Source organism: Myodes glareolus, chromosome 6, assembly GCF_982192425.1.
Source record: "Myodes glareolus chromosome 6, mMyoGla1.1, whole genome shotgun sequence".
NCBI lineage: Eukaryota > Metazoa > Chordata > Mammalia > Rodentia > Cricetidae > Myodes > Myodes glareolus.
The window spans coordinates 73605562-73624976 of NC_142031.1; the positions used below are offsets into that span (position 1 = coordinate 73605562).

At 36.1% G+C, this 19415-nt stretch overlaps 1 protein-coding gene across 4 annotated transcripts in view; it reads left to right on the plus strand.

Moving 5' to 3' along the window:
• The window catches only part of Grid2 (glutamate ionotropic receptor delta type subunit 2), a 1407776-nt gene that overhangs the window by 497426 nt on the left and 890935 nt on the right, over positions 1-19415 (plus strand). The gene's annotated exons all lie outside the window — the stretch shown is intronic.

Genomic DNA, 19415 nt, shown 5'->3' on the forward strand with positions numbered 1-19415 from the left:
CACGTTGTTGCAGGTGAGCCACTCCGACCTCAGAGAAATCAATATCCAGAACTAAACAACAGCTTTTATTCTTCTTCCTTCTATTATCAAGTACTCAGTCCAGTAATTCTCTCTGATCATACTTTCATTCTTGCCTTATTCTTCCTTTGAATTCTTACATTCTGTTGTTACCATATTCTTTTTACCAGAGATTCCATCTCCCCTCTTCATCCTCTTTTGACTCATCATCACTTTGAGCCATTTCCTTCTTTACAAACAGTGAGGCCAATGACAAATGGCATGTTAAGCACCTGGGTGTAAATGGCCATCTAGCTGAAACAAAAGTCTTTGCTGTGGAGTACACATTATGAAAGAAAGATGAGTTCAAACCTCTGCTGAGAGAATTAAGCCACACTCATAATCGAATTTCACATGTGAAATGTCCTTCTCATGTAGAAAGCACAATGAAATGATGACTAGAATGTAAAAGGTATCTTGTGGCCTGGAAGATGTCTGACTGGAAAGGTCAGATTTAACAATCATTATGGACCCATAGACACATACACGCGTATATCACAGTAAAACTTAGAGTGAACAGTCCAACATACATTAAATACGCAAGTGGATTTTTCTGTATTTTTCTTACAATTTTTTTAAAAATGATATTGATATATTTACTCGAATAATTTTGTTCAACTTTAATCTCTAGTTAGAATGGTTTCTATTTTTAAATTTTTGAAGTATGTCACATGAAAGCTTTTTATATACTTAATGAGAAATCTGTTTTTAAGTCTCATTTTTTTTCAAATTATTTAATTTATTTACCAAAGCAATCTTTTCTCATTTTACATGTCAATCCCAGATTTCATTCCCTCCCCTTCTCCTGCTCTCTACACTTTGCCCCTATCCTGGCCCCCATCCACTCCTCCAAGAGGGTAAGACTTTCTTTTGGGAGTCAACAAAGTCTGAAACATTGCATTGAGGCAGAACTAAGTTCCTCCCCACTATATCTAGGCTGAGCAGAAGGGAAGGAGGAGGAGAGAAAGAGAGAGAGAGGAGAAGTTGAGGGAAAGAGATGGTCAAGATGGGAAGGAGGACAGAGAGGGAGAGCAAGGAAATGCCCATCCGTAGTGGTATTTTTCCAAGATTAGCTGTAAAATTATTACTGATGCAAACAGTAATAAACACGTCAATTATTCGGCACTAGGCGGTAATGAAAGGTTGGGTCCCTGTTGGAATTTAAGTTCCGGGCATCCATTTTAAGAATGGAAAGCTTCCTTCCTCTGAACACCGTATCTGAGTTACAGCTCACAGAGTGTGCTTTGCTCCTCTCTGTTGTTTTGCAGAGTCGCATCTGAGAAGTGAAGAAAATCACAAATCCTCCGTGCTCTGCTGTTGAAAGGCTCCTAAAGGGTTTCTTTTCCTTTCCTCATCCTCTTCCACGGCTGCGAACAATAACCTGAAGTGCTCATCCTTGGATTTCACTTCTGGGTTTATTAACAACAGCACAAGCAAAAACAGGAAACAGCCAGACCAGAGAAAAGATTAAACAATACAGTAATTGGAATTATGGCTTATAAAGGAAGGAAGTGCTGTCATGAGGAATGGAAAAAAAAACTGTGAGACAGTCTGTACAGACTTCTGTGGCTGTCATAGCACACCTACCTAGTGTAGGGTTCTTCAGATTTGGCACCTTTGAAACAAGTCTTCCATGAGAGGATTATTATTTGCACGGTAGCATTTTTAGTATTCACAGTCCTTCTCTGCACCAGGCGACAGTAGCACACTTTGTGCTTCTTCATGATTCCCCTATGGTGACAAAGTAACCCCAGTCGAGAACCGCTAGAAAGATGAAGGATTGATTAAAATCACGTTGATTGCTTTTAAGTATCTTTGGTGTGGCATCACATGAGACAAGATAATATTTATTTACTGGGTGAACAGCTTTAGAACTTAAAATTTGAGTTTGTTTATAGACAACTAGTGGCAGAAGCCAGGACTCAACTTTATAATAGCCACGACTGCCATAAACAGCTGGCAGAAAGGTGAGGAAGACAGAGAAAGACTGAATCCACTTAAGGACTTTGCTAAGGTCAGTTCTGCTCTAGCATCCTTTTCAGTAGCATTACTTTCTCCAGTATATTTCTTGCTCAAGATATTGGCCCATGTGTAGAAATTTAAAAGAGATTTAGGTTTATTTCCTACTTTCTCGTCAGAGCTTGGATTATAGTTGTTAGAGCATGATTTGTGAAAATACTTGATGCCTGGAGAAAAGGCCGAGTTTTCTATTACAGTGATAGATTCAATGGCATTTCAAAGTAAATATTGCCAATAAAGAGAGCAAGCGTGTGCAAAACCAGGAAGATAAGCTAATAACAGTCAGCATTTTTTCTTTTCTCCTGTAACTTAGCTAGGGAATGTTAACATTTAAAAATTGCAGGATGAGTCCGAAGTAGATGTTGGAAGTACTCAGAGGATTGAGTAGACTGCATAGTCATTTGCTACATCCTCAAGCATAGTGATTAATATGCATTCACACATAGTCAAAATGTCCAGGAACATAAAGACTTTATTTTTTGATTTTATGCTGCTTTCCAGATCAGAGTGAATAAGCCTAATACAATATTGTGGAAGGAGTTGAGATTATTTTAATATTTACCAAATGGAAATTGTCTTAGGATTTCAGGTGCTGTGAAAAGACACCGCGACCATGGCAATATATACGAATTAAAACATTTATTTGGTGTGGCTCTTTTACAGTTTAGAGGTTCAGCCAATTATTATCATGGTGGGACATTGCAACAGGCAGGCAAAAATGGTGCTGGAGAAGCAGTTGAGAGTCCTACATTTTAAAGGGGGTAAATAGTCTGGGGGTCACAATGAAGTAACTTTAGCGAAAGAAATCTCAAGACCTGTCCCCACAGTGACATACTTCCTCCAACAAGGTCACACTGACTTCAACAACATCACACATGCTAAGAGTGCTACACCCTTTAAGGGCCATTTTCTTTCAAACCACTCCACTGCAATATGGGAAAATGTTTTATTTTTTTGTACTTTCCCCCTCCTCTCTCTCTCTATTGCACACACACACACACACACACACACACACACACTAACTACATGGAATGATTTCCTTTAGAAATAAATAAGAAAGCGTTTAGATTACAGAGAAGACATGAGTACAGGAACCTGAAGAGATAAATTATCGAGTATAAATGGGATTATAAATTTATAGGCATAGTAATTCAAATGCCAACACACAAATATTTTGTAATATGTCTTGCCTACTGTAAGTTAAGTAAAGAAAAAAATTAAAATATGATTCTACTCAGTTTGAAGTTTCATTATTCCTCAGGATGCGTAGTTTGACTATGGTTGGTAGAGCCTAAGAGCTACAAAGTCAGCAATTTATAAATCACCACTTTAGAAAGAAAATTGCCATGTTATGTATGTCTCTAAGAGATTAAGATCTTCCAAGATTACTCTTCCTCTTCAATGAATTATTTCATTCTGTTATAGAGCTAAGCTCCCTGCTAGCTTTCTCCTATCTTTTAGAAACAAGTCTTAGCTTTAGATGAAATCCACACTGGCTTAATCTGGTCATGATATTGTAAATCAAACAAAAGGGTTGTTGCCTTCATCTAACACAGGCCCATCTATATCGTCTTCCTGACTGGTAGGTAGTCATACATGCCATGTACCACAGCTGTATCACACCAAAACAATCAAAGTAGCTTTCGGTCCTATGTGTTATGTATGCTCTACTCTACTATGGGGGTGGGGGAGAGTGGCCAGCCATAGTTCTTTATTAAGTTATTGTTTCTTTACTATGGTCCTCATTGAGCCGGACTGGGTTAGTAATCACTCTCAGAGTACTGGTCTCTGATTTAAATCTCACTACTATTTATCATCACTATTTGGAGATTCTCTTTCCTTTTAAGCTACAATAATGGCAATTGTACGGCCTGCTCTAACCACTTCACACCCTCATTCCCTAGTCTTCTTTGAAGACAGAAATTAGATGGCCAGTAACTATGTCCTAATGGAGAAAAGGAAAAGGAACTCTAGACACAATTATTCTTTCTATTCCTCCTTTCATAAATTTCTTCCCTCATCATCTTCCATCTAAATATTTACCTCTGCTTCCCATACCAAGAACAGCAGAAATAACATCTGTGGTGGCATGTCACCACCGGATTTAGTCTCCTTTTCTGTAATAACATCCTGCTTTTGTGAACATATTTACTTTCTGCTTCCCATTAAAATATATGACACTACTGTCAGACTTTCTGTCTTCTTTGTAGGTATATAATAGGCCCAATTATAATATAGAGTGATCACTATTCCTGAAAGAATTGAATATGTTCTGAATGACTTGCTTATAATGTTTCAATCCAACAAGATACCCCTAAACTTGTGGAACTACTTTTGGCTTAAATCGAATAAATGTCTAATTTTGAATAATTACTTCAATCTTAGTAAAACTACAACATAAAAACTTCACTCTAGTTACAATGTGCTGTCAGCTAAGAATTCTCTACCTAAGAATCTGAAATGTCCTACTCTTTATCTAAGAAATTAAGATAACTAGCAGTAAGGAGAGTCTTAAAAATTAAACTTCACAAAAATAGTTACAACACCAATCCAATGAACAACAGCAATAAAAACAAACATACACACAAAACATCTAAATGTATGCTATTTTCTCCTTAATATCCACTTAGGAATCATGGCTATTTACAGGAAAATATCTTCTGTCGGTTCTGGTTATTGTTTTGCTTTGATTTTTTAAATGCTTCCCTAGCATTTTTCCAGACAATGCTTCTTGTTTACTTTCCTAATCCATACTGAAAATAAAATGACATGCATCACTGTTTGGGGTGCACTTTATCTTTCTGAGATTATTATCCCAGGGTAACCTCTCATCCCTACTCCCAAATGAGAAGTGACAGTGCCTGGTATTTTGCAACTTAGCAAACTGTCTCTTAGAAAAATCCTGATTCAGCATAAATATAAGCTACAATGGGGATGTTTCTTAAATGCCAAATGCCTAATGTAATTTTTGGTATCTGAAAATGTAATTATTTAAATAATATCTGTGAGGGAATTCATTCTTGCTTCATTTTTTTTCTTAAATTCTGATGGCTCAGTGCTGGCAACATTGCTTTGGAATAAAATCAAATCAGCTGCATAGGAGTGGCCCTTGAGACAGACTGCAAACGCACAATGGCTTTTAGAAGTCTGTTGTTTACCAGCAATTATTCTGTACTCACTTATGTGTCAACACTTTCCCATTTAATTGACTAACTGATGGATACTAAATAACCTTCTACTTTGGTTCTAAAATAGCAAATCCTGAACACTATCTTGGAATTATATTAAACAGAGCCTAAGACTTTTCCTGCTTCATTAAAACTGGCTGGAATCAGATTTCTCATTTTTATTAGGATTGTAAATTTTTACATATCCTCTGGAAATAGAGATCTATCTATATTTTCCATAGATGCCTGTCCTTTGAATATGGTGAGGTAATCATATTATCAGAAGATCTGACATCTTATTTAATTATACACACACACACACACACACACACACACACACGCACAATCTATTGGAAGGGACAACTACATGCAAGACTCAAGTAGAGGTCAGATACAAACTTACAGGACTTGTTTCCTTCCTTCCACCCTGTAGGTCCCCAAATTCTCATTCAAGCCTTTGGGCATATAAACACGAACCATCATTGACTGAGCCATCTTATCTACCTCAGCATAATCTCCGTGTTGTTTGTGCATCTCTGTTGTTTCTTAAATCCATGCAGTCCCTGTAGATTGTAAGCATAATTAATTTCTTCATATTTGCCTGAAGAAGGACACTTAAAAGAAATCCCACAATCGCTCAGAACTAACTATAATAGAGGGTTATTTATTTAGGGGCAGACTCATAAATTTCAGCTAGAACAGGGAACAGCAATCGAATCCCGCAGCCAGAAAAAAAAGACCAGACATATGTTTGACATCAGCATATATAGTATAAGAGAACATGCCCAAGTGGGTGGGTAACTTAAAGGCTACTGGCTATAGAAATTCTTACAGCACCTCCCCATTTTGTTTAAATAAAAATGTTCTAAGCCTATTGCAAAAATATATACAATTGGATTTAGAGAAAGACAAAGCCACTGTCCAACTCCAAAGCCAGTTTTGATTTTTAAGTGATTCCTGACTATTTTATTTAGAATTCAGAGATTCTTACCCTCAGATGACTTATCCTCATAAATGATAATTATCTTTGCTTGGTGCTCCTATCTGTATAATTATCTTTTCCTCATTAGGCATTTAGATGTCCAGGGTCTCTTGACTTTTTGAAGATGAGTATTTTCCTGTAAAACTAAGAACAGAATGCTGCCCCAACACTTCTTAGGTTTACTTCCCACCTGATTTGTTGTCACCTCTGTGCATGAGTTGTCATTTCTTTTTCTCAAGAGATTTCTCTTTTTCAAATTGAATTTTTATTAATTTTGATGGTATCCATTACTTTCTTCTCCTGTTGAAACAAGAGCAAAATCCATTCCCAACATGACACATCTCCTGGCATCCATTGTGAGGTCAGCACATGCTTGAAATACACCAGCTGATTTAATTCAGAAGGCTTTTCTATTATCCAATGTCTCTCTGCTGTTGTTGTCCCATTCTCATTAGCATTAAGAAAATTAAAGGATAATAAAATATTATATAATCTATTTGGGGGGGGTATTTTCCATCCCTCTCTGTTTATTTAACATATTCTTTATAGTTCAACTTGATATTTCTATAACTACCTGACCTGTAGGATTGTGTGGTATGCCTGTAATATGCTTTATATTATTTATGCAAAAAAACTGTTTCATTTCCTTAGAGACATAGGCTGGAACATAATCTGTCTTTATTTGTGCAGGTATATCCATGATGGCCATAACTTTTAAAAAGTGTGTGATTACCGAATCAACCTTTTCTGAACTTAAAGCAGTTGCCCATTTAAAACCTGAATACGTGTCAATGCTGTGTTGTACATATTTTAAGTTTCCAAATTCTGCAACGTGGAACACATCATCTGCCAAATTTCATTCCATTGAGTACCTTTTGGGTTAGTCCCTGCAGGTAGCAGTGTTTGGTTATAGAAAGAGCAAATAGGATATCTCTTTATAATCTTCTTAGTTTGTTGCCACCTAATAGAAAACTCTTTCTTTAAAACTTTATTATTGACATTATGGTACTTATGGATTCTGAGGCCTTCTACACATTTCCAATCAGTAATCAGACAATTTTTGCATTACCTTGTGCTTGAGGACCTGACAGATCCACATGGGATTGGATGTGTGTTATGTATATAGGACAAAGCTGATTCCTGAATATGTCTTGCACCTGGATAAATAAGAAAGTCAATTCTGTACCATCTGATATAAATTCAGCAGCATCAATATGCAAGGCAACTCTTTCTGCATATAGTGAATCAGTAACAATATTAAAAGGTTCTTTAAAATCCCTTAGCACCATGAGAATAGCAAATATTTCTGCCTTTTGGACAGAATTATAAGGGCTTTGTTCCACCTTACTAAAATCTTCTGATTTGTAACCTGCCTTTTCTGATCAACTTGCATCAGTATAGAATGTATGGACTCTAGTTGTTGATATGTCCTGTACAATATGGGAAAAGATCCAAGTAGTTCTCTTTATAAGGTTAATTCTATCGCATTTGGGAGAATTGCTATTAATCTCTCCTAAAACAAAAAAATGCACAAGATCTTTGCCAAGGTTCATTGTCTTCTCATATTTTTTTAAATTTCACCAGTAGTAAAAGGCACTAGAATCTCTGCTGTGTCTATACCTGCTAGCTGACAAAGTCTCAGTTTTCCTTTTATAATTAATTTAGAGATATTTTCCACAAAAGTTTTTAATATTTTACTTGGTTTATATGGTAAAAAGCGCCATTCTAACATAAAATCTTCCCTTTGCATTAAAATTCCTGTAGGGGAAATTCTTGAAGGCAATATGACTTAAATGCAATTAAGATTTGGATTCACCCTATCCACACGTGTTTCCTGTATTTTTCTTCAGCAACAATCAGTTCCTTTACTACTTCAACTGTTAATTTTATGGGATTACTTAAGTCTTTGTCACCATCTAAGGTTTTGTTTAAACGAATTAGTAAATCACGTGTCATCCCAACAGCTGGTTGTAGACTGGAAATGTTTCCTAACAATCTCTGAAAGTCATTCAGAGTTTGCAACTGGTCTCTCCTAATTTGTACCTTTTGTGTTCTAATTTTCTGTAAACCTATTTTATAACCTAGGTAATTGACCGAATATCCTCTCTGTATTTTTTGAGGAGCAATTTGCAATCCCTATTTTGGGAAAACTTTCTTTACTTCTTCAAACATTCTTTCTAAAGTATCTATGTTTGAATTAGAGAGCAAAATGCCATCCATGTAATGGATAGCTTTAGAAAAATTTAGAAAAATTTTTATGTACTATTTTCAATGGCTGAATTACAAAGTATTGGCATAGGGTAGGGCTATTGAGCACTCCCTATGGAAGCATAGTCTACTAGTATCTCCTAGGAGGTTGAGAATTATTATAAGTAGGCACTGTGAAAAAAAATTTCTCTATCCTGTTCTTGTAAAGGTATAGTGAAGAAACAAACTTTCAAATCAATAAGTATAAGAGGACATTTTTTTTTCGTCAATATAGAAGGCAAAGAAATTCCAGATTGTAGAGGTCCCATAGGTTGAATTACCTTGTTGACAGCTCTTAGATCTGTCACCATTTTCTATTTACCAGATTTCTTTTTAAACAACAAATACAGGAGAATTTCTAAGACTGGTTGATTTTTCAATATGGTGAGCATCTAGTTGCTCTTGAACCAGCTCTTCTAAAACCTGCAGCTTTTCTTCAGTTAGAGACCACTGTTTAACCCATATTGGTTTCTCAGTTAACCATTTTAATGGTATGGATGTTGGTACCTCTAAAGGTTTGCTAGTTACTTTGTGTTCCTGTACAGTCTTAATGGCTGATGACCTTTGTGTAAAGTACCTTAAAATATTCTTCCCAAAATTATGAGTTTCCGGGGCTGCAGAAATGTTAAACTGGGTATTTCATTGCTACAGCAGGTTATGACCCCATAAGTTCACTGCAATATTAGCCACATATGGTCTCAGCCTTCCTCTCTGTTCTTCTGGCACTATGCATTCAACCCATCTCAAGCTTTGTTTCACTTGTGATGGGGTTCCAATTCTTATTAATTGTACATTTGCTTCTTGAAGAAGACAATTTGGATGCACAGGTTCTGGAGTAATGATACTCATGTCCACAACTGTGTCTATCAAACCCACAATTACAGTGCCATTTATATGCACTCTTAGCTTTGATCTTTGATCATTTATAGATGTCTGCCAGCATATATATTTCCTATTTTCTGTTGGAATTCTTGATTAATCCATCACCGACCGAGAACAGTATGGTCTTTTACAGAAGGCTCTGGATTTTTCAATTTTCCTAGTGAGACATATCCTCCTCAGTGACTGTGAAGGACTGGATCTCTTTTGACTTGGGGTTCAGCAAGAGGGCCACCAAGAAGTTTCCCAATGGTATCAGGTTGCCTTGTTTATCTTTTGCTGCTCTGCATTCATTGGTCTAATGTTGACTTTTGCCACACCTTCTACATATACCTGAAGTTTAAATCATCCTATTAAAGCCATTCCCAGAGGAGATATTATTCCCAGGAATTCCTCATCTATACTCCCTTCTCAGATGTTTTATTCAACCACAAAGAAACCTTTGGTCTTTAATGTCTCCTCATACTTTTGGAAATTGCTTCTCCCACCCAAGATTCACTATTATATTCAAATGTCTCAATGTTCCTTGGTGTGGGAGAATTGTCTGTATTCTGTCAATCATGTATTTTAATAAAACGCTGATTGGCCAGGCAGAAAGTATAGGCGGGTCAACCAGACAGGAAGTAGAGGCGGGGCAATGAGAATAGGATAAGGCTAGGGAGGAAGAAACTCCCTTGGCCACTCCTGCGCAGACCACTGAAGAGGCAGCATGTAACTTGCCCAGCTGAGAAAGGTACGGAGCCATTATGGCTAACATAGATAATGATAATGGATTAATATAAGTTACAAGGACTAATAAGAAGCCTGACCTAATGGGCCAATCAGCTTTATAACTTATAGAGTTCTCTGTGTGATTGATTTCCTTGGGGTTTGCCGACTGGGGGGTACCGGGTGGGACAGAAACCCCAACAAGCCAGCCCTCATGCTACAGTTCATTGTATGTAGGATTCATTCATCCATTGGTGCTGATTTAACCTTTAAAGGCCTAAATATATTTTGCATTCTGAGTTGGCATTTTCAAACTCCAGAGATTCATTAAGTACTCGTCTAGCATCTGGGTTACTTACTCCAATTTGTACAGCCTTAGTTAATCTTTGTAAAAAGTCACCAAAGGATTCTCTCTGGCCTTATTTAACCCTAGTATATGATTTGGGAGTACAAACAAGAAGCTGCACAAGTCGTCACATGGAAGAAAATGTGGCAGTTGGGGGAAAAGTATGCACGAGCTTGGGAGATTTCCAAGTCATCGCAAGTAGTTATCTTTGTTGTGGCAGGGCTTTTACAAACAAAACAACAAACTGCTTAGGTAAAAGCAAGCCAGGCAGATGAGGGTGTGGATCAGTTAGGTTTTTAAGCTGCCCATCTGGTAAGTGTGGGGTCTGGATCCACATGGGCACCATATGAAGAAGGATGCTTAAAAGAATTCCCATAGTAGCTCAGAACTGAATTTAATAGAGGGTTATTTACTTATGGGTAGACTCACAGATTACAGTCCTGTGCTCCAACAGGGAACAGCAGCTAAATCCTTCAGTCAGAAGAAAGAGACTAGATACGTGCTCTTTACATCAGCATCTATAGTATAAGAGTCCATGGCCAAGTGGGTGGGTAACAATAAGGCTACTAGCTGTAGGAATTCCTACAGCACCAATTACAAGGTGCTGTAGGAATTCCTACAGAACCTTTTAGTTGGTGCATCAACACGGCAAATTGAAATCTTCTAAAACTTGAGAGAGCTTGTAAAGGAATTCTAGACATTAAAAAGCAAAGTTTAGCTGCATTTTTTTCCCAGTAGGCTTTGCTTGTTGGCTGAAGCTCCTTTAAGAGAGGCTTTCCTGATTCAGCAGAAGCAGAAAAAAAAAATCCACGGTTTTGAAATGCAGGCTTTCTGGGCTGTTGTATTCATGTGACCTCTGACTCTTTCAGGTGGCAGTTTGGATGGGGTTTGTGCAAACTGCTGGGGCTTATTTGATGGCAACACGGACCTACTGTGTACCTTGATGTGGGATCTTATGCGTGGCTCTCAGAGGCAGCTAGTGGCTCTACCTTGCTTGACTGGGTGTGCTGTCTATACCCTAGTAATGCAGCAGCTTAAGTTTATATGAAGTGCTTAGCATTTTAAGAAGTGCTCCTGGACAGTGAAGAATTATAGATATACAATAGACAGATTCAGACATACAAGAACTCTAAATGAGTCATAGTGTTGGATAAATGTATGTAGGCTTGGGAAAGAGAAGAAAAAGATTAAAAAAAAAAGAGATCGAGTATAAACATTCATAGATTAAAGGAGTAAAGATAATAAAATAAATATTAAAAAGTAATAGAGTAAGAACAAAAAAAGCCACAAAAGATAGAATATATACAGAGAGTCTGGATTATGTATATTATTATGTTTTCTTTGAGTTATTTACTGTGAAGGAGCTAAGTAACCAACATATATACTTTAAGGTATTTTGTCTTCAAAATTTAGGTCTAAGGATATGTTGCTTTGGAAAAGGGGTTCTTCTTTTGTTTCCACAGAGGATGAGAACCTCTGTGAAATGTGAAAAAATTCCAGACTAATATGGCTTGATTGACCAATGTTGTCTGAGGTTTCTGTCCTGCCTAGTTCCTGTAGTAATTATGTCACAAAGAAATCACACAGAGGTCTACATTAGTTATAACCTGATTGGCCTATTTGTTCAGACTTCTTATTAACTCTTAAAATTTATATTATCCCATTTTTCATGTCTATGTTAGCCACATGGCTCAGTACCTTATTCGACAAGGCAGTCACTTTTTGCTTCTTCTGTTGCTGGATCACAACTGCAGAATAAGCCTTCCTCTTCCCAGAATTCTCCTGTTCTCATCACACTGCCTCTACTTCCTGCCTGGTTGTCCCTCCTCTATTTCCTTCCTGACTACTGACCAATCAGCATTTATTAACATACAATGTCAGGGTACAGACCATTGTTTCACAGCACTTCCCCCTTTAAAAAAAGACAAGAACTCTGAGTATAATAACCTTTATTTAGCTTTTCTCCTGACCATTATCCATAACAACTTATAACCAACATTCTAAACAAAGGAAAATATTCATATTCCATTTTTTGGGAATATGGGCATAGTTGTCCAAGCTACTTGCTGCTGGTTAGAGGCACTGATAATCTTAATGGGACCTAACGAAAGTTTAGAATTATGATAAAGTCATTACTGGAGTATTATGTGAGGCTTGATCATCTCAGGCAGCAGTCTTGAATCTGGCCTATATGTATAACTCAGAAATCTGGGACATCCTCTCCTATTGGATATTTCTCAGGTAGTTGTCCTTGATCAAACCTGATATTTATTAACTCAGAATAAAATATAAACTCTCATTTTCTGGGGAAACAAAATCAAACCCTCTTCTCCAAAGTAACATATCTTTTGACTTCAATTTTCAAGTCGAGGCATTTACAAAACATTTATGTTTTATTCCCTGAGCAGTATTTATATTTAAACGTCTTTTAGCAGATATTGCTCCTTCCTCAGTTGTTAAGCAATTCAAAGACAGCATAATAAAATACAGTATCCAGACTCTCTGTGTATTTACCATTTTTACATGGCTTTAATTTAACCTCTATTTCTTTTATTTTAGTTTTTTTTTCTTCTTCATCTTTTTTTTTTTGGCTTTTTGAGACAGGGTTTCTCTATGCATCTTTGTCCTGAAACTTACTGTATAGACCAGCCTATCCTTGAACTCACAAAGATCTGCCTGCCATTGCCTCCCAAGTGCTGGTATTAAAGGAATATACCACCACATCCAACTACTCTCTTTTTTTCTTCTTTCTTTTAAAGACTTTATGCTTTTTTTCCCAAACCTACATATATTTTTCAACATGCAGTAAAACATTTTGTGTTTTTTTTATCTTTGAATCTATCTCTACTGTATATCTCTCTCTTTATATGACAACTTGAGTCCTTAATTTGCTAAGCAATATGGGTAGGATTAAAGTTGTGGCTTTGATGGTTGGATCTAGCCCAATATTTAGCTTTAAGAGACCAGGCTTATGGCAGATATACTGGCCAGAGACATGCTTATTGTCACAACTCTATGGCTTTTCAAGGTCCCTGCCACCACCAATAAGCACGCAGTCAGCTTTTCATCAACCCTATTTAAGTCTTTCGTGGCAGGACTTCTTAAAAGAGATACAAGGTTTTGTAGCTAATGCTGAATCAAGAAGCCGTTCTTAAATGAGAGTGATTGCTTCTAGCAAGTAGAGTCCACCTTAGAAAATGCTGCTATTAAGAATCCGTGTTTAACTCTATTTATTTTTATCTAGAATAATTTCCCAAGCTCTCTCAGGCTTTTAAGTATATTTGTTCAGCCCCATGTTGACACAACATTCTATTGTCTGAGGTTTCTATCCTGCCTGTTTCCCACAGTTGTTAAGTCCCAAAGAAATCACACAGAGGTCTACATTAGTTATAAACTGATTGGCCTAGTAGATCAAGACCCTCTGAAATGTTGTCATGAACACCCTCCAAAATTAATTCACCCTACTGCTGACAGAGATAAACCTAGCACACAGGATACACAATGAAAGACCTAATTAAGCATGTCCCCAATAAGCAGAAAATAGTTTAGAGAACTATGCCCAAATTCCAAAATACTGTTTATAAATGTTTGTTTATACTTAAAGGGGGATATGTTATAGAGATTTGCATTGGTTTGGAAATTCTTTTATTGATAAAAATTTAAGATTAATTTTATTATACTGTGTGTGTACATATATATACACACAGTATATATATATGTATGTATATATATATATATTTCTATTCTTGATTAAGGTATTGTGCAGATCATTTAAAAATGTAATGTATAATTAAGAAATATATTTTAATAGATAGTTATTTTTAATAGTAAAGTTTGTAATCATGTTAGTTAGATTTTCTAGATGGACAGAGATACATTTCAGATGGATAGGGATTCTTCAAATCTTTCAAAGACTACATAATATGACATTTAAAGTGTTTTAAGAATTTAGGACTTTTCATGGCAATGAGACACATCTGTTCCTGGAAGCACCAATTACTTCAAAAGGAAGATGGGCATTGAAGAGGCTCCTTATGGAGTCTGTTTAGACATTGCTCTTGCCTAGTTGCCCTATGCTGTGTGAACTGGACATGCAGGACACACAGAGAAACAACTGAAGAAAATGACTGACAGACTCCTAATATAGGTGGAACTGTCTTTAAAATTTCCTGCTTCATGGAGAAGTCTAATGGATACTATTGGCCTGTAGGCTGAAGATGAGATGGATGCCCCAATGATACAGAAAAACTCTGGGTGACTGTCTGTGCAGCAAGATGTTTCTGTCAATTCTAGATTCCTGGAAGTTGTCTACAATGCACTTCCAGTTTACTTAGGGAATATTATATTCTTCTGTTGTCTTTGACAGAGTATAAAAATTGATAGTTATAGTTTTACTTAGTTATGATAAGAGGTAAAGTAGATATAAATATTGTAACTATAATTCTTATTTGATACCTTCTTTGTTATATGTAATTTTACTATGCTGAAGAAAAAGTCTTTCTTTTCATTTAAACAGAAAAGGAGAGGTGATGTGGGATTCCCCTCTGTATGCTTTGAAATAAAGGAAATGCTTTGGGACTGTAGCAGAGCTATAGAGGAACAGAACAAGGTGGGGAAAACTAAATGGAAGGCTGGGTGAAAGGAGGCAGAGTCAAGTAGAAGCCACTGAGCCACTCCCAGAGGCAGACATGCTGAAACTTTGCTGGTAGGCCACAACTTCATGGTGATGCACAGATTAATAGATTAATGGAGATGGGTTAAACTAAGATGTTAGAGTTAGCAAATAAGAAGCTAGAGCCAATGGGCCAAGTAGTGATTTAAATAATATAGTTTCTGTGTGATTATTTCAGGGCTATGCAGCCAGGAACCAACAAGTGATATTCTCTCTACAGCATTTGGCTTCTATGACAACCTACAAAAAGTCCTGAGGTTGTCCACCAAATTGTAAATCCTCCCTACAGCATTTGGCTTCTATGACAACCTACAAAAAGTCCTGAGGTTGTCCACCAAATTGTAAATTTAGGCAAGTAGAATGGTGCCACTAAAACTCAATAAATGTTAGAATTTTGACAATCCAGATTAAATCACAGAAGACTGCTTTGCTCTCCTTCTCTCTAAATGTTTCGCATTCTCTATTGCAAATTCTATCTCACTTTTGACCATCAGAAGAGGTGGCTCTTCAAGAGGCTTTTTGCATAAAAAACTAGTCAGGGTTTTCTTGCCTGTTTTAACTATGTTAAGAAAAATATGGTATGAAAAACTTCTTATGGTTTTGATGATGTATCCACAGAAAATGTCTCTAATGATTTTTCTTACTATTGTACTTTATCAGAAAGACATGTGAAGTCCATCAGTGTTGTTATTGTACCCTAGATGCTTCAGCATGAGATGTTACATAATAAAGATCAACTTCCATTAGAATAGATTTATCAAAAGTCTCCCTCTTTGAGATTAAATGACTAAAGAATGCACATAAGAGAGCTTAGCATTAACAGAAGTAAGTGCTGTTTGTTTCAAAATGAAAAGATGAGAGCCTCAATATGTTTCCTCTTAATAAGACAAACAATGTTGTCTAGTTGCCTAACATTTTCTATGCACATATTATTTAAATGTAATTAAAATATCTGAATCTCACGACTGATGTTGTAGCTATGACAGAATCCTGGCTCACTTTGAGCCAAACAAAACAATCAACAGAGAGAAGATCTTCTTTCTTGACTGTCCTGGGAAAGAAATTTGCATTGTTGACCAAAACTTTTTAGTCACTTCCCATGGGAAAAAGAGGTCTTTTTGGAGGACCATGCAGAAGAGTTTGGCATGTGCTGACACTTCCTTACATCTTTTCAATGGCAAAATCATTTCCAGGCCACCAGACACAGTGAATAATTCCTGAATGCTACATGTGGCGTGGCCAGGATGACAGTACTGCCATCTGGAATAATAACAAAATTTCCTCACAGCAGACATCCTTTCTGGAATGATCGCTCATGCAAATCATGTGCCCAGCCCTTCATTTCTTTTGACTTTTCCCCACTGGACTGTGCAATGACAGCGGAGCACTTAGAGCAGCGTTTTCTTTCTTTCTTCCTTTCTTTCTTCCTTCCTTTCTTTCTTTCTTTCTTTCTTTCTTTCTTTCTTTCTTTCTTTCTTTCTTTCTTTCTTTCTTTCTTTCTTTTCTTTTTCTATTTTCTGCCACAGAGGAGAGCTGCATGGACCACATCCGATTACCTTTATTATATTCACAGGTGTAAGGGAGGATTCAGCATCTTTAATAGTAAAACCATCACTATTCTCAGCTTTTCATCTAATGTGTAGAGTTTACATTGCTTTTGATCATGATAAGTAAGATAAGAGTTCTCTAGTGTCTGTACCACGAGAGACTGCAGAGATAATGATAATATTTTGAAAACTAAACAACTTTCTCAATTCAGATGCCCAAACATTATTGTAGCCTCTCAAAAGGACATCCTGCTTCCACCCACTCCCAACAGTGTTGTTTATTGACAAATTAATCTGCTGCCTCCCTGGGAGATGTTTTGTTTCCAGTTACCTAGTTGAATTTTCTTTATTATTTGGTTGTGTTTTTAACATTGTGTGAAGTGGGCAGATTTGTTTTGATATAATATCAACATAGAAACTATAACAATAAGTGTATCAAAGAATAATGCGATCCAGTCTGGAGGTTTCAGCGATTTGAGCTGTGTTTTAATTTCTCCTATTTGTTATTTATTGGGCTATTTGGCCCAACAATCTGTTTTTCAAAATTTATCCTATCTCTGACTGATAACTTCTTGCAAAGAAAAAAAAAATGTTTTTTTTCTCCAAAGGCAGTCTCACTGGGGATAAAAAAAAAAAATCTTACTTAAGGTCAGGCTCCCTGCCAAGAAGCACATGGCTAACACACACATGCGTGTGCACACATGCACACACACACACACACACACACACACATAAAACCTTAATACAATATTTTGGAGGTTTTCTTTCTGTCTCACAGTGCTTTGTCTGAGCATTGTTTTTGTTTTGCTTGTTTGCCTGTTTACATCAGATATCTTTTTCTTATACATTATGGTTTCTAATTTTGTTTTTATGGGTTGTCTGTGTATGGGAATATCTGTATCTCTGCATTTCTGTGTGTCTCTTGTGCTTTTTGGTGTTTTCTATTTATTTTGTTTTATTCTGCTTTGTTTATTTTTATTTTACCTTTCTATTACTATTATTTTAGTTTCCTTCTAAAAAGAGAAAGAAGGGGTGTGTACTTGTCTGTGTAAGAAATTAGGAAGCATGGAAGGAGTTGGGGGAGGGAAAACCTTAATCAGAAAATATTTTGTGAAAATAAAATCTGTGTTAACTATACATGCAGGCAAAACAGCAATGCAAAGAAAATAAAAATAAATAAATCATAAAAATAAATTAAAATAAAAATAAAGAAAAATTTTCTGCCTGTGTTGCAATAACTATTGGTGAACATTGCTTCTGGTAGTAGCAGAGGTCACAGATATGAATTCACCAGATAATACTCAAGAATGGTCCATAAATAGTGGAAGCTATGAGCTGAGTTATCAAATATTAAAACATAAGATTTGCTTCTTATCACTTAAAATGGAACAAGAGATGGGCAAAATAAAATCTACACATGGTCGATGAAGGGAAACACACATTTACTTCTGGCCTCTCACAATTGTCACAAGCACGTGGAATAAGCTGTGGAGTGAAATCTGCCTTTAGGTATCTGATTTGTAAAATCGCATCTGGACGCTATAAGCTCTGACTCTGCAGTCTAAGTTGTCAAGCTGAACTATTTGATAAACAGAAGTATGACAGCGTGTTGTTCTGGAATCTGAAGCAAAGAGCATTAATGCCGCTCCCTGATTATGTCTCAACTTTGAGAGGAGTCTCCAGTTCCAGAGGTGAAGACTCTTGATAGGGAAGAATGGAACACAAACAGAAATATGAAAAACTCTAGAAATCACTCTACTCATCCAGAGAGATTTACAGATTGACATACTTTGACAGGCTATAAATATATAAACTTATATTTTTATATTAATATTTATAGCAGTGTATAGTAAACTAGTTACTTTTACTATGTAACTATGTAATATAAGATAATTATTCTTCATAAAATATAAACAGCATCATGAACTTATCCACATAATTTTATTTTGCAGTCTTATAGAAAAAGCAATAATTTAGTCATTGCTAATATATAACAAACATTGGCCTGATGTTTCACATGGTCAGGTTTTTAATTCATGTATATTGACAGACTGTTATATGATTTGTCACAGTATTAGTCAAAGCCAGGGACTTACATCAATACCTGTTTTATAACTAAAAGAGCAGCATTTCTCTTTTTCCTTCACCGTAGAGAAAAATCTCCTGCAAATATGCTGACTCCATTGCAGTGCACATCGATGAAGAACACTGATTGCATAATATTAGTGCCCTAATTATCTGTAATGGGAGACACCCAGCTATCTTCCCACTTATTTGACTTGTATAACTTTCTTTTTCCCCTCTGCCTAGAATGTAATTGGCTTTTTACATATTTAATGCTTTAATATTTTGAGGGCTGTTTAGTCATAAAACCATGAAGGCAAGTACCTTAAGAGTTTTCTTCACTACTATGAGCAAGGAATAATATTTGGTCAAAGAATTAACATTTAATATGTGACTCAGTGATTGAATGTATATATAAAGACACATTTAAACATTATAAAGCACATATCCTTCTATGTAAGATGATTAAAACTAACAAGCCCAAAATATATTTGTTTGAAAATATTCAATATTAATACTAAGCCAAAAAGGACAGCCTGAATAAATATCACCATATGCTAGAATTAATTCAATGCTTAAATGTAATATAATTAAAATAAATTACAGATATAATTAATAGTGAACTGATAAAAATAAGGAATTCATGTGAAGTAGATGGAGAAATAATTAATACTATAGATGTTTGAAAAGGCCATTTTGAAGCTATCTAACCAGCGTTGAACCTTCT